Raw genomic sequence first — 14324 nt, forward strand, 5'->3', positions numbered from 1 at the left:
TATGGCCAAGAAATATTCCATTGTATTTGTGTACCACAGCTTTTTTTTTATCCACTCATCTATTGATGGACACTTAGGTTGCTTCCGTAGCTTGGCTATTTTAAGTAACACTGCAATGACATAGAGGTGCATATATTCTTTTGAATTAGTGTTTTGGGTTTCTTTGGATATATAACCAGAAGTGAGGTGCCTGGGTTATAAAGCAGTTCTGTTTTTAATTTTTTGAGGTCTTTCTATACTGTTTTTCAGAGTGGTTGCACCAATCTGTATTCCCAACAACAGTGCATGAGGGCTTCTCCATATTCTTGCCAACACCTGTTTGTTGATTTATTGATGGTGGTCATTCTGAGAGCTGGGAGATGGTATCTTGTGGTTTTACTTTGCATTTCTGATGATTAGTGACATTGAGCATCTTTTCATATGTCTGTTGTCCATCTGTATGTCTTCTTTGGAGACATGTCCATTCAGGTCCTTCACTCATTTTTAAATTGGATTGTTTCTTTTCTTTGTGTTGAGTAGGATGGGTTCTTTATAAATTTTGGGTATTAGCCCCTTATCAGTTATATCAGCGAATATGTTCTCCCATTCTGTGGGTTGTCTCTTTATTTTGTTGATGGTTCCTTTTGCCATGCAATTTTTTTAGCTTGATGTAATCCCATTTGTTTATTTTAAAAAAGAAAGTAAGGATAAATGCTTCTTTTTTTTTTCATTTATCAACTTTCAGAGTAATGAGTTGGTTTTCAAGAGACCATCATTGCTTCCTTTAATTACATTAGAAATTCATGGATTTTAATGTACTTTATGTGTACCCATTGTGAATTTTTTATGCTCAAATTGTGTCATCTTAGAAATTAGGAGCCCTGTATCCTTTTTACATGATCTCATTAGTTTACTTGCTTTCTGACACGAGATATTTTATGCTCATCATGTATACTGCCTGCCCCCGCCTTGGAAATCAGTCAGTTTGTGAGGAATCGTGTATTCTTTCAGTAGGAATTGGGACTTAGAAATCAAGATGTGAGTGCTCAGGGATTATTATTCTTTTAATGCCTTTTTTTGTGCTCTTTTGTTCACCATTATGAATACATTTCACTGACTCCACCAACACTCTATTGAAAATCAATTAAGCATGGCTTTCTTTCATTTGTTTCTGTAGCCATTCGCTTAGCAAAAAAAAAAATTATAGAACACTTACTGCTATGTATCTGGTCTTATGCTGGGTAAAGGGGATGTGAAGTTAAATGTGATTAGTTTCCTGTCCTTGATGACGATTCATTACAGTTGGAATGTGAGTAAATAATGTCTAAAGAATATGATCACTACCATGGTGGGCATAGGTAAGTGGAAGTGACAGGCTGTTAGGAGCACAGTGGCCATGTTGCTTTGGAAAAGAGGGATAATGCTTGATATTGGGTGTGTAGAGGCAGTATGAAGATAGAGGAGTTATCATTGTTGTTCCAGTCAGAATAAACTGGAAGAGTGGGAGTATCTTGATGGATTCAAGGAAAGACATCTGTGTAATTGGTTATAAATGGAACAAAGTTTTATGTAGGGGAGGAGAGACAAAACTGAGGCATGGGTAGGGACCAGAATGTTGAGAGTCCCAGAGGTCAAGAGAGAGAACTGAGACTTCACTATGAGGGCTGTGAGGGAGAAGTAATTGAATTCTCTCGGGCAATTGTCTTAAGTCCCCTCTGTGATGTACTGATGAGGTACCGGGTGGGTGGATGGGAAAGGGCAGTAGGAGACTGGTAAGGAGAAGAAAGGTTAGCTGTGCAAGAGAGAGATACTGTCATGTTTAAACACTATGCCCTGTGTGTGTGTGAGTAGTTTAGGGGAGAGTCATGTGCGTATTATGTTATAACATATGTAAATCATATACGTATTCATCCACACAACTCACAATACACAAGGTTCATTGTAATGTGACATTATATACATATATAATATGTGTAAATAGATCTGTTTATATACAGGTTACATAATGTTGCATGTCTGTAATTCTCTATGTGCATGTATATTGAGGAGCTGTCTCATTGCCACAGGTCTAAAATAAAGAATAGTTCAGTGGAGATACATTTCCCAAGGAAAGCCGAGGCAGGGGAAAGGGTTAACAAAACTCTTTCCTTGGCCAAACTTTAGTCATGCTCCTCTGAGTTCTGTTTTGAACTAGACCTTGTCCTTGAACATTGTGTTTGCCTGCCTAGCCTAGTTTTAGAAAGAATACTGCTAAGTCGATATAGTGGGAATCCCCCCTCTCACCCTTAACATCTGATCACTGTGGTCTGCCTTCAGCAAGAATTCGAAGTGAATTTAGTAATAATCCTCCTACCCTTGATGTGTCCTCCCCCTCCTAAATCTGCTCCTTGGCCGTAATCTTTCTTTACTGTATTCAGAGTTGAGTCCAATCTCTCTTCCCTTTTACAATAGTCTTGACAACTATTGCAATAGTCCTTAATAAAGTCTTTCCTATCATTTTAACAAGTGTCAGAGTAATTTTTTCTTCAATAGGCCACATCAAAACTTTTGCTTATTGTGCTGTTCCTCTTCAAAGCTCCATCAGGTGGCCCTGAGGCCCAGTTGTGTAACTTCCAAGTAATCTGAGAATTCTTCGTCCTCCTCTTCTTCCTGGAATTTTCAGGGAGAAGGAGTGAGACAATTGCTCACCTTTTCCCACAGGTTAGAATGTAGCTTTATCAGTTGTCTCCGGGAAGGTGGAATGATTGAAAATGCTTATCTCTTTTTACATGTTTCTCTGCGCCAGGCATTTATATACTAATGAACATATATTACATTTGTCTTTTAAAACTACTATTTTGAACTTTTTAACATAAAATATGAAATTTATTTTTTCCAATTTTTTTATTTAATTATTTTTCAAGTACATTTTTCTATTACTCCCATCCCATCCCACCCCCCGTGCTCCCCCCTCCCTCCCATTTCCACCCTCCTCAGTTGTTGTCCATGTATCCTTTATATATGTTCCTCTAAATCCCCATGGATTATATAAGATGTACACTGAGAGGGTTCTGTTAAATTGGAGGTGTAGGGGAAACCAGGCCAGTGTGTATGGATGAGTGTTGGTGAAGGCTAAAGTGCAGAGGACCAATAATGTAATTGGTCAAAGTGTTGATTGATTGCAGACTATTGTGTGAAGGATCTTGTCTGTGAATAGATATACAAAATGCATATTTTTAGGGTTAGAGATTTGAACATGTTTATGTGTTTTCAGGGCAGGAGCTGATAAAAACAGAAAGTTTGAAAATATAGGTGGGAAAGGGGATAACTAGAGAAGCAAGATGTGTAGAACATGTAGAAGGACATGGCCTTTAATAAGAGAAACAGCAACACTTCTGACATCAGAGTTAAGGAGAATCAGAAAGGCATGTTATTGAGGTTTTGAAAAGGTAAAAATTGAAAGAGTTTTTTCCTTGGTGTCCCTATATTCCCCGTGAATAAGGTAGTAAGGGTATTTTGCAGTGTGAGAGGAGATAGATGGCCATGGGTCAGAGGGCAAAAAGAAGAAGGTTGCAACCTTTTTTAGGAAATGAGAGATTGATGGACAGTAATGTGCATCTATCTAAGTTAGAAATAAAGTGTTTTAGTTTTGTTTGTTTTCCATTTGTGCTGAGCTGCCAAGAAGGGGGAGCAGAGAAGACAAACACTGCATTTGATTTTAGTGTGATGAGTTGGTAATGATGATTGTGAGTGGTAGAAGGCGTGAGGGGCTAAGTGGATTGTTGAGGTCAGTAATGAGATTTGTCGAGGTTATAGAACAGGGAATCTAATCTCATCAGGAAAGAGTGTGTACTCAATAGAATTGTATGGAACCTGAGAAAGAGAAACTATGCAAATATGTGGGTGGATGTGGGGGAAGTTGAATAGACACTTCAAAACCCAAAGAGTAGATGTTAAAAAGGTGGAACAGCAGACAAGAAATTGCAGTCAGAGTAAAATATTGGAGTTTAAGATTTCAGAGGAGCCCTGGCTGGTGTGGTGTAGTTGATTGAGCACCAACCTGTGAACCAAGGGGTGGCCTGTTTGATTCCCAGTCAGGGCACATGCCTGGGTTGCAGGCCAGGTCCCCAACAAGGGGCACATGGGAGGCAACAGCACATCAATGTTTTTCTCCCTCTCTTTCTTCCTCCCTTCCCATCTCTAAAATAAATAAATAAATAAATAAAATATTTTAAAAAAAGATTTCAGAGGAAAAGTAGCACTGGATGAGGACAAGGTTCAGTGGGTGGGTGAGTTACAGTAGAGGAAGTCGAAACTGTGAAGCTGGAGATGATGAACAAGTTTGCTATGGAATTGTCAAAGGTAGTGAGAAATATATAAGGTGTAAGAGTAGATGGGAAGATGGTGTATTTTGTAGAAGAGGTAAGTGTACCTGACAAGCAGATGGCATAACAATCAAAGGAGGGGAGATTTTTCACAGCAGGGCAGAAGATAGGGAATGTAAGCAGCAAAGGCTTGCATAAGTGGTTACCCTTAACCAGCTTTGCACCTGATCCCTTTCAGGGGTGTCCAGCCCACAGCACATGGGCTGCATGCAGCCTAGGATGACCATGAATGCAGCCCAACACAAAATTGTAAATTTACTTAAAAGCCTTTTATTTTTTGCTCTTCAGTTTTTGTTATTGTTTGTGTATTTAATGTGTGGCCCAAGGCAACTCTTCTTCTAGTGTGACCCAGAGATGCCAAAAGGCTGGACACCCATGCTGTTCCTGGCTATTTTTTACTCTATTTGTCTTCCTGGTCATTGGAAAAATATTTCCAATGATAAGTTTGAAATGGTCTATAAGAAACATTGAAATTTTGATTAGAACTGTATTTTATTTATGGATTATAGAGACAGAAATGACACCCTCACAACAGCGAAGGTGATTCATCTCTCCTTTAATCTAGGTACTTTTTATGTCTTTGAAAAAAGTTTTATAATTTTCTCCATAAGGGTCTCATGCAAAGTTTGTTAGACATATTTTGTGCACTTGATAGTTTTTGTTGCTCTTACTAATATTTTGAAATTATGTTTTGTAATTGATTGTAATGGGCATGTGGGAATACTTGATCCTGGTATATTGTTTTTATTTATTTTTAGTTTTAACTTAGTTTTCTAATTTTATTAATATATAGTTTAGTATATAATATTATATTAGTTTCAGATGTACAACATAGTTACCAAACATGTATATACCTAAAGAAGTGGACCTGGTTGGTGTGGATCACTGGATTGATCACCGGCTTGTATGTACATCCAGGGGTATCTAGTTCAATTCCCAGTCAGGGCACATGCCTGGGTTGCAGGCCAGGTCCCAAGCAGGGGGAGTGCAAGAGACAACCACACACTGATGTTTCTCTCCCTCTCTTTCTCCCTTTCCCTCTCTCTAAGGATAAATTTAAAAATCTTTAAAACAAAAAAAAAACTGATCACCATGATAAGTACAGTTACCATCTGACACCTTACAAAGTTATGATGATGTTATTGATTATATTCACTATGCTGCACCTATGTCCCTGTGGCTTAGTTATTTTTTAACAGGAGGTTTGTACCTCTTATTCTTCCTTACCTTTTTCACTCATCTCCCCAACCTGCTTCTCCTCTGGTAACCCTCAGTTTGTTCTCTATATCTATCAGTGTGTTTCTGTTTTGTTTTGTTTGTTTTAGATTCCACATATAAGTGAAATCATACAGAATTTGTCCTTCTCTGTCTGACTTATTGCATTTAGACATAATTCCTTCTAGTTCCATCTGTTTTTGGAAATGGAAATATTTCATTCCTTTGTTTGGCTGAGTAATATATTTCATTGTATATATGTACCACACCTTTATCCATTGATGATAAAGATGTCTATTCTCTGTCTATTGATGAACACTTAAGTAGCTCCTATATATTGGCTATTGTAAATAATGTTGCAGTGAACATTGGTTTATTGTTTTTAGTTTATAATTTATAGATCTTATTACATTTTTACATAAGTTTATATAAAACATACTTAATAGTTCATAAATCATAACTATATGTAGCTCAGTGATTTATCATAAAATATTTTTATGTTAATGTAATTTGTGAATAATTGTAATGTTTTAGCTTTCAGTCCTTATATCTCTGTAAGTTCATGTCATTCTGTATAAAATAAAGTAGAATTTCTTTTCTGAAACAATTTTACTTATTTCGGAAGCCTCATGTTCTAATAATCTGTGTTTGATGTGTAAATACTTTTGAAGTGATCAAAGAAAGGAAGTTCCCTTTATTTGGAAATTCCAACAAAATTTAATAAAAGAGCCAACAGGTGATGATATTTCACAATCCAGGATTTGGTATTCAGCATTTATGTATTTCAAAGTTCAGCTGAAATGAAGTTTGGTGGTAAACAAGTACAAATTAATTTTCTGACACTAAAGTAGATATAGAAAGAAAAATACACAGCCTACACTAATATATCTTTCCAGTGACCAGAAGGCTCAGGGCCTCTCTCCAGGGCATGTCAGTTCCCATATTGGGGTACTTGGGAAATCAAACTAAGAAAACTTCATGTTGTTTACTGAGGGCATGGAATTAAGGCAAAGAAAGTAGTGAATCTCACAAACATGTAGTCTTTTGTATAGATATGGGTTATTTGAAGAATACATTAGGTGGTCTGCCCTTTTCTTCATCACACCCCAAACATTTTGAGAGGTGGCAAGACGCAGAAAAATTGCACTTTGAAGTCAGTTGACAGGGATTTGAATCCTAGCTCTTTGCTCAATGACCTTAGACAAGTTACTGAGTTTCATTTTTCTCACTGATGAAATGGAAATCATGACCCTGCTAAATTTAAAATAAATATATCTTCTCAAAGTATTTGTCATGTAGTAAATCCAGTAGAATCATGGGTTTGTATTTGTTTATCCATGTCTGTGGGTGAAAAGGAAAGTGCCAAAAATTCTCTCCTAATTTGTCTGAATGATCTTAGAAGTACTAATGTTTCAAACTATAGAGATGACAATTACAAATTTATCACCAGATGCATTAGCTTCCTATTGCTGCTGTAATAAGTTATGACAAATTCAATAATAAATTATGAATATATTATCTTGTTATTCTGGAGGTTAGCAGTTTTAAAAATCAAGGTGTTGGCTCCCTCCAGAGGTTCTAGGGGAGAACGTTTCCTTCCTTTCTCCAGCTTATAGAGGCTACCTGAATTCTTTGGTGCGTGATCCTTTTCTCAGTCTTCAGATCAAACAGTATAGCATGTTAAACTCTTTGACTCTGACCTTCTACTTTCCTTGTCACATTTCCTTCTGACTCTGATCTTTCTTCCATTTTTTTATTTTTAAAAGATTTTATTTATTCACTTTTAGAGAGAGGGGAATGGAGGGTGAAAAAGAGGGACAGAAACATTAATGCGTGGCTATCTCTCACATGCCCCACACTGGGAACCCAGCCACAACCCAGACATGTACCTTGACTGGGAATTGAACCAGTGATCCCGAGCTCCCAGGCTGGCACTCAATCCACTGAGACACACCAGTCAGGGCCTTCCTTGCTTTTTTTTTTAATTTTTAATTTTTAATTGAATTTATTGGGGTAATGCTAGTTAACAAAATTATACAGGTTTCAGGTGCACAGTTCTATAAAACATCATCTATACACTGTATTGTGTGTTGGACACCTTCATATAAGGGCTCTTTTAACTAAATTTAGCCCATTAGGATAATCCAGGATACCTTACCCATCTCAAGATTCTTAATCACACACACAAAGTCCTATGTAACACGTAAGATAACATATTCCCGAGATCAGGATGTGGACATCTTGGGAGGGCTATTATTCTGTCTCTCGTACCAGGTTAATGAATTACCAAGTAACATACCTAATTAGAATTACACATTTCTTTTATAAGTTATGTTAACAGAACAAAACATCAATCTCTAAAGTTGTAGGAGTTTTACAAAATGCCTTTCTTTAAATATTACTTCCAAGGAAAGATTTATATTAATAGAGAATAGAGTTAGTTGGTCATGGTTGTGAACATTCATAAGTCTCCATATTGTAAAAGAGAACACGGTTGACATTCTCATTTAAATGATCAATGTAACATATTTTAAATTTAGATTATTTGAAATAATTGTGGAGCAAAATTGTTTCCACCCTTCCACATGTGCAGGGAAGAGAACAGAACCTTCGAGTCTTTCTGAATTTCCTTTTGTTGATTATGAAGATTTGCATTTGTAAAATGAGGCTCTCCAATTGCAGTACCTAGTTTTAAAGGAAAAGCAGGTCTTGGAGCCCAGTCTTGCTTGTAGAAACAGAGAAAGGGCTGAAAAGGATTTTATTTATTATCAATGAAATTCTGTATTTTGTACCTTATATAGTAGTTAAGTTTTAGTGTGATCATTTTTACAAGGCCCTGACACCTACTTGCTGAATGAGAACACTTTGAGTTCTTACAGTCTTTCCTATACTTTCTACCTTTTTGTCTCTTTGTAGTGTACTCTAATAATTTCTTTTTCCAAATTCTTTTCCCTTTTGATTGAGGTAATGTTGGTTAATGAAATTACATAAGTTGCAGATGTTAAAAGTTGTAATTCAATATCTAAATATACTACCATGTTCACTACCAAAAGGCTAATTTCCATCCATCACCGTATACTTGACCCATTTACCATTTCTCCTCTCCCTCCACCTCCTTCCCCTTTGTTAACGAACGCTATGTTCTCTGCCCATGTTTGTTTATGTTTTGTTCTGTTTGTTCCTTTGTTTCTATTATATTTCACATATTGGTGAAATAATATGATTGTTGTCCTTTTCTATCTGACTTATTTCACTTAGCATAATGCTCTCAAGATCCATCCGTGTTATTGCAAATAGCAGTATTTCATCTTTTATGGCTTAAGTTATCCCTTTATAGCTTTGTACCCCTTTTTATTTGAGGTTCTGTATTTTTTCTAAATGTTTGATTAGGCTTAGTTATAATATACCATATTTTATAGTTTCCTGTTGCTTGGAAATAACTTCATGTGTTATTGATTTCCTTAGCTATAGTAAAATAGCTATCTTATAGTTGGTGTTTGCTAATCCCCATGTTTGGAGTCTTTTCTGCTATCAGCTGATCCAGCTGATCAGGCTGATTTGCTTCTTTATCTAATTCAAAGCTCAAGGATCCAAGGACAAGTTATGTAATTCAACCTGAGTTGCAAAATGACCTCCTGTCCATTCATCTCCATCTTGACAGGATAGCCCTTTGGAGTCCCAGCTTGTTGTAGGGAGAGTCACCTGTTAGTTTTCCTGTTCATGTAGTTCTGCACTTTAAACTGTCTCCTTTGCTTTTCAAGGCAACAAAAATTGAAGATTTTTCTTTAAAAGTGCACAAATGACCTCAGGGAAGAAATTGCCTCTCTGCTTATTTACTTTTTTAGGCCCCCCTTTTTCCATGGTGTTGCCCTCCTGATGTTTCCATATTTTTATTGCCCTGTATTTTTATTGTTTTAAAGTCGATGTTAGTTCCTTTTCATCAAGACTTTTAAGTTGCCTTCAGTATGAGGATTTGTCTAAATAATTCCGTGGATAATTACCAGAACTAGGAAATTTTCTTATAACACTTTCCTATGTTTTCTTTGACATTAGGCTTAAGCTACAAACTTCTTACCTTTTGGGTTATATTTTCTTTATAAAGAAAACATCCAGTGCTCAAAAGGGTGACGATGCCCAAGGACACATAGCAAGTAAATAGTAATATTGGGACTTGAGCCCAGCTGTGACCAGCTGTGAGGCCTATGTGCTTAACCAGTTTAATGCACAGCATCCTTTTGATCCAAGTATTTTTTGCTTCTGGATTATGAGACATCTTTCTTCTAGGAGGAAAATAAATGAGTCATTTTGTTTTTCTTATCAGCTTTTTATCCCTCAGGGTCAGAATTCTCCCTAGCTCTTGGGAACATGCATTCCTCTGCCTCTTTCACAAGGCCCCTGCCTGTTTTCCAAAACATCTTAATAAATAAGAGAGCCCATCTACCACCCTTCCTATACCTTTTGGAACTAAGTTTTCGATAATCAATATCCTAGCTCTAAGCACAAAGTTTCATTTACTACTCAACTTTAGGATTTTCCAGCTCAAAAGTCCAAAATGAATTCCTAGCTGAATTTGGAAAGTTAAGGACAAAGGGATCCAGGAAGAAATCCTCTTAAGTGAGCCAGGGAAGGAGAATGAGACAGGTAGGGACTTGAGAACTTACAGCTTTGTTAATGTTAGAATAATTTTAGAATTTTGGTTGCACTCAAATCAAAGACACCTTGACATGGTGGAAAACACAGGACCTTTGTACCCAGACACACTTGAGTTGACTCAGTTCTTCTGCTTACTAATTCTAAAATATTGGGTTAGTCAGGTCCCCCCTCTGACCCTCTATATGACTGGAACAATAATACTTATCTGTCAAAATTTCCATGTGAAGTATAGCTAATGTCTTTCAGTGAAGTGTTAGTGTTTGGTCCATGCTTCCTAAATAGTTCTTGTAGTTGTTATCATTATTGTGGCAAGCGTAGGAGTGGAAAATTTTTTTCTTCTAGATTATTTGGTTGGTCTAATAATTAAATTGACATAAGAAAGATTAACAGGAGAAAAATAAATTTAATTCTATATGTTCAAGAGCCCCATAAACATATAAAACTCAAAGAAAAGAGTCAAAAAGCAGGAAGCTTTTTATAACTTTTAGACAAAGAAACAACAAATTTGTGAGGAATCAACAAGACAGAGGGGTTCAGGCTGGGGATAGTCAATGGTAAAGAATTAACAAGGTTTGTTTATCTAACCTTCTGGGGCTAAATTCCTTATCTCTCCCGATAAGGATGCCTCCTGCCTTCAGAGGAAGGGACAGGGAGGGTACCTTTTATGTGGGAGATTTATCTACTGCTTTCAGGGGATACAAAGGAGAGTCAGAATATCCTTTTTGCATCTGTTTTTCTCTAGTAACTTTAATTCAAAATAACCAATAAACCAATATGGCATATTTTGAGGTAACATTCTGAACCCCTATATCCCTCTCACACTCTCAGTTTGGTGGGTGCCATACAGCAGGTAAGAGAGGGTTCTTTTTTTTCCCAATTTCTCTGTGGTTAGCTTTTTGTTTGCATACCCACTTGCTTCTCCCTTCAAGAACCTGAATATGAATATTTTGTTTTTTATAAGCTTCTTCCAAGTCCTTGCTCTTTGCTCTTAGTTCTACACATTTAACACCTCCCCTGTTCAGATAACTGTAATCTCTTTTTTTATTGTTGTTCAAGTACAGTTGTCTCTTTTCCCCACCCCACCCATCCCTGCCTCCCACCCTCAATCCTTACCCCTCTTTGGCTTTGTCCGTGGGTCCTTCTGCATTTATCACCAAACGAACTAGCCATCTGCCCATCACTTTGTTTCTTCCAGTCCCTCTCTCTCTGAGTTGGGAGACCACCTAAAAATGAGAGGAAGCCATAAAATCACTGGGTCTTTGCAGGCATTAACTTCTTGATTAATTTTCTTTCTACCCTTTATTGGCAGCTTTTTTAAGTAAATGTTATATGTTTTTCTATTATTTTTAAATGGTTGCTTATGGATATGTTTATCTTTTCTACATATTTTGTATTGGTAAGGACATGTTCAGCAGGAAGATTTTGGAGAAATACAAGACTTCATAAGAAAGGAAATAAAAATCTTCATTTTGTTACCTAGAGATAATTACTACTAACTAATTGATATATTTTTTCCAATACAGGGGTGGGCAAAAGTAGATTTACAGTTGTGAGTATGAAACACACAGTTTTATTAATTATTGTATTATTTTCCATAATAATAACTGTAAACCTACTGTTGCCCACCCTTCTATGTACAGTTTTGTATCCTGCTCTATTTCTTTGCCAGGACTGTTATTACAAAGTACCACAGACCAGGTAGAAGGAGGAAATACTTAATTTACTGTGTGGGATGAAATGTGTGTAGATATTGTGCGGTGGTATGAGTAAAGATGCATTATATAAAATCCCTCAGCATTTACAGTATGTTTATGGTATATTCAATAAGTTTAGTGTAGTTGGAACATAGAGAATGAGAAAGTATGTAATGAGGAGATAGTCACCAGGTCATGGAGACCCTTGAATGCTGTGCCAAGAACAGTAGGGAGATATTAGGGGATTTTAATCAAGGGATTAACAGGATCAGATTTGCATTTTAGAGATATTCAGTGGATGAGAGTGTGATGGATAGTTTGAAGAAGACATAACAAGGTACAGGGAGACCAAATCAGAGAATATTACAAAAGAGGAAAGATGTTGAAGATAGAGTCAAAGCAGTGGGAATTAAATGAGAACACATATATGTGAGACATTTAGAACTCAATCACTGACTGGATATAGGGGGAGTGATGGAGAAGGAGAAATCTAGGATGCTTTTCAGTTTTCTTTTTTCCTTGGATGTTGAGAAGATGTAAAAGCCATTCCATGAGCTGGGAAACTCAGAATGAGGAACAGGTTTGAGGGGAAAGATGATGAGTTTAATTTTGAGCATGCAAATTCTGAAGCTCCTTTGGAATGTCCAAGAGGAATTATCCAGTAGGCAGTCAGGAATTTATCCTGCATCTGTGAAGCAGGTAGTATTACAGACTGATTTGGAAGTCATAAAGCATAGAGATGGTGGTTTTAGTTAAGGTATTAATGAGATTGTCCCAGGAGAGTGTCTGGAGTGAGAATAAAAGGGGGCAGGGTGTTCAGGAAGAATCTCAGAAACAGGTATGTAAAAGGAGAGCAAAGGAAGTTTAGAATGAGCAGCAGGAAAGATAGGAGGAGAACCAGAAGAAATAGAAATGCTTTCTAGTTGTGCCCTCTCATGACAGTGTGAGTTTCTTATCCATAAAAATGTCCTGTCTCTTGTCTTCAGTCTTCCCTATCCTGGACTATTTTGGACCCGTAATTACAATCTCACTCTACTTATGAGTCTGGGGCTACCAGGTCCTCTGGTGATCACTTCTCAAGTGTAAAACTCCCCTTTGATTATTGCTGCAGTTTAAGAGCAATTTGGAACATCCTCCACCAAATGTTGCAAAAGAATCAAAACCTAACATTTGGGGCCCCTTTATTCCCCCCCCCTTTTTTACATTTTTCTATTGATGTTCAAGTACAGTTGTCTCCATTTCCCCCACCACACCCATCCCTGATCCCCACCCTCAATCCTACTCGCTTTGGCTTTGCCCATGTGTCCTTTATATATGTTCCTTGACCACCCTTCCCCTATTTTCCCCCATTATCCCACTCCCTCCTCCCCACTGGTTACTGTCAGTTTGTTCTTTGTTTCAATGTCTCTGGTTATATTTTGCTTACTTGTTTGTTTTGTTTATTAGGTTCCACTTATAGGTGAGATCATATGGTATTTGCCTTTCACTACCTGGCTTATTTCACTTAGTATAATGCTCTCCAGTTCCATCCATGCTGTTGCGAAGGGTAGGAGCTCCTTTCTGCTATGTGGTGTTTCATTATGTCAATGTACCATAATTTTTATCCATTCATTTACTGATGGGCACTTAGGTTGCTTCTAACACTTGGCTATTGTAAATTGTGCTGCTATAAACATTGGAGTGCATAGGTTTTTTTTGAATTGGTGTTTCAGAATTCTTAGGGTATAATTCCAGCAGCGAAATAACCAGGTCAAAAGGCTGTTCCATTTTTAGTTTTATGAGGAAATTCCTTACTGTTTTCCACTGTGGCTACACCAGTCTGCATTCCCACCTACAGTGCACCAGGGTTCCCTTTTCTCCACATCCTCACCAGCACTTATTGTTTGTTGATTTGTTTATGTTGGCCATTCTGACCAATGTGAGGTAGACGGCAGTTTTAATTTGTGTCTCTCTGATGGCTAGTGATGCTGAGCATCTTTCCATATGTCTGTGGGCCCTCTCTATGTCCTCCTTGGCGAAGTGTCTGTTCAGGTCTTTTGCCCATTTTTTAACTGGATTGTTTGTCTTCCTGTAATGTGGTCATGTGAGTCCTTTGTATATTTTAGAGATCAAACCCTTGTCAGAGATATCATTGGCAAATATATTTTCCCATACGGTTGGTTCCCGTTTCATTTTCTACATATATATGCTCCCCACCTCTTTTCATCTAGTGTACTGGCCACATTAATTTCAGTAAACCCAAGTTCTCATTATATCCCTTTCTTTTATAATCAATTCCATTTATATTTAAAACATATTTACTTTGTGTTTTTATTATAGTAAGTGTAATTAATATGTGGATATAATATATTATATATTATAGGGGTGGTGACTACATAATACATTGCACAGGTGATGCATTGTGAAATTGTGCCCCTGA

The sequence above is a fragment of the Sturnira hondurensis genome, unplaced genomic scaffold (assembly GCF_014824575.4).
Source record: "Sturnira hondurensis isolate 20B ecotype Veracruz unplaced genomic scaffold, ASM1482457v3 Scaffold0016561, whole genome shotgun sequence".
In the NCBI taxonomy this organism is placed as follows: domain Eukaryota; kingdom Metazoa; phylum Chordata; class Mammalia; order Chiroptera; family Phyllostomidae; genus Sturnira; species Sturnira hondurensis.